Genomic DNA, 2,954 nt, shown 5'->3' with positions numbered 1-2,954 from the left:
ATTTGACTGTGTTCCTTCTGTTCTTTTATTATTTGCTCCATAGCTTCCCGTATCTTGGTGACAGACGTCTCAAGATACTCCCAGTATTCAGATTGAGGGATTTCTGGGAGAAATTCCTGTGTTTTCTTCTTGGTGGGATCATCCTATGCTTGTTGTTTTTCTATTGATGCTTTGGTGATTGGTTTCTCAACTGAGATATACTCAGTTATTCCCATCCTTACCCCGACGTCTTTGCAGAGCAGAGAAATCACGCTTGGATAAGCCAACCTGGCCTCTTTAGAATTTTTGTTAGCAATTTTGTAGAATTCAGCTGATGAACCTCCACTTCCTTTCCCATCATGAAGCAATGGATCATCACTGCTCTTTTAACTGTGACTTCAGAACGGTTGCTAGTAGGCAACAGAGAATGCCCAATGAAGTCCAGCCATCCTCTGGCGACTGGGTTGAGATCCTCTCTCTTGAGTTGATTTGGGACACCCTTTGTGTTGGTGGTCCACCTGGCTCCAAGGATACATATGTCCTCTAGAATCTTATCCAGGCCCTTATCTGTTCTCATCATTCTCCTGTTGAAGGAGTCTGGATCGTCTTTCAGCTAACGTAGCTTTAAGATCTCTCTGATCTTATCAGGTATGGTATGAACAATCTTTCCTCTGACCATGGTTCGATATTCATAGAAAGCAGTTCCAGATAGTTTTTGCTTGTTAGTCTGCCACATATTAGCATAGAACTCCTGGACCATATTCCTTCCCACTTTCGTTTCAGGATTAGCTAGGACTTCCCAGTTCCTGATTCGAATTTGCTCATGGATCTCCGGATATTCATCTTCTTTCAGATCAAATCTAACTTCCGGGATCACTGATCTCAGACCCATTATTTTGTTATAATGGTCCGAATGTTCTTTAGATAAGAACTTCCATTGATTCCAAAGTGGTTTTGGAACGCTCTCTTTCTTGCCTCTAGGAGTGTATTGTTTCCCTTTGGGAGCCACTACTCCCATATGAAGCAGTAGAGGGGTTAGAATATGACCCCAGAGTCCTCCTGGACTGTTCATTTCCGCTTAGGTCCATGATGGAGAAGGGGAGATGATATAAAATAGAGAAAATATTTTTATTTATTTATTTATTTATTTATTTCGAAAATGAAATAAATTAAAAAATGAGTGAAGAATTTCGAAAAACTGAGGAGAGAGAAAGTGGTTAGGAAATTTTGACAAGGATATGATGATTTTTTTTTGAAAAAGGTTTTAAATTTTGAAATAAAAATTTGAATTTTAGAAATAGATTTCGAAAATTTGCTTTTAAAACAGAGAGAAAAGATATTTTTGAATTTAAAGAGGAGAGAAAAAAACAATAAGATAGCACAAGATATAAAATTTTTAGATCTGATGCTCCTTGTTTTCGAAGATTTTTAAGGGAAAAACACTAAGGAACACCAAACTTAAAAATTTTAAGTTCAAGACACAAGGAAAACTCAAGAACACTTTGAAGATTCACAAGAACACAAGAATACGAAGGAAGAACACCAAACTTAAAATTTTTAGAAAACCAAACTAAAATTTTCGAAAAACACAGAGAAATCAACAAGAAAACACCAAACTTAAAGTTTGGCACAGGATTTAATAGAAAAATTATTTTTGAAAAAGATTTTAATAAGAAAATAAGGATTCTAAAGTTTTAACACGACAATAATACGAGACTCTAAACGCCAGTAAGAGTAGCAGAATGGGCCTTAAACGCCCAGTCTGGCACCATTCTGGGCGTTTAATGCCAGAAACAGGCACCAGACTGGTGTTTAACGCCAGAACAGAGCATCTAATTGGCGTTTAACGCCAAGAATGGGAGAAAAGCTGGCGTTAAACGCCAGAAACAAGCAGCAACCTGGTGTTTAACGCCAGAAGTGCACTCTAGGGGCGTTTTGCACGCCTAAATAGAGCAGGGATGCTAAGTCCTTGGCCCCTCAGGATCTGTGGACCCCACAGGATCCCCACCTATCCTACCTCTTCTTCTCTCCTCTTCACACCCTTTCATAACACTCTTCCCCAAATAACCTTCAGCAATCACCTCCATATCTCTTCCCCAAATATCCTTCACCAATCACATCCATCCACTCTTCCCCAAAAAACCCCACCTACCTCCAAATTCAAATTACTTTCCCTCCAAAAACCCAACCCTAATACACGAAACCTAACCCTTCCCCCACCCCTATATAAACCCCTCAACTCTACCTCATTTTCACACATTACAAACACTTCTTTCCCCCCTTGGCTGAATATACACTTCCCCTCCATCTCCTCCATTTTCTTCTTCTTCTCCTATTTTCCTTCTTCTTTTGCTCGAGGACGAGCAAACATTTTAATTTTGGTGTGGTAAAAGCGTTGCTTTTTATTTTTTCCATAACCAATAATGGCACCTAAGGCCAGAGAAACCTCAAGAAAGAGGAAAGGGAAAGTAATTGCTTCCATCTCTGAGTCATAGGAGATGGAGAGATTCATCTCAAAAGTCCATCAAGACCACTTCTATGAAGTTGTGGCCAAGAAGAAGGTGATCCCTGAGGTCCCTTTCAAGCTCAAAAGGAGTGAGTATCCAGAAATCTGACATGAGATTAGAAGAAGAGGATGGGAAGTTCTCTCCAATCCTATTCAACAAGTCGGGATATTAATGGTTCAAAAGTTCTATGCAAACGCATGGATCACTAGGAACCATGATCAAAGTATGAACCCGAATCCAAAGAATTGGCTTACAATGGTTTGGGGGAAATACTTAGATTTCAGTCCAAAAAATGTAAGGTTGGCATTCAACTTGCCAATGATGCAAGAAAATGCACGCCCCTACACTAGAAGGGTCAACTTTGATCAAAGGTTGGACCAAGTCCTCATGGACATATGTGTACACCAAACTTAAAAATTTTAAGATCAAGACACAAGGAAAACTCAAGAACACTTTGAAGACTCACAA

Source organism: Arachis ipaensis, chromosome B08 (genome assembly GCF_000816755.2).
Source record: "Arachis ipaensis cultivar K30076 chromosome B08, Araip1.1, whole genome shotgun sequence".
Classification (NCBI taxonomy): domain Eukaryota; kingdom Viridiplantae; phylum Streptophyta; class Magnoliopsida; order Fabales; family Fabaceae; genus Arachis; species Arachis ipaensis.
This window is presented reverse-complemented; position numbering follows the sequence as displayed.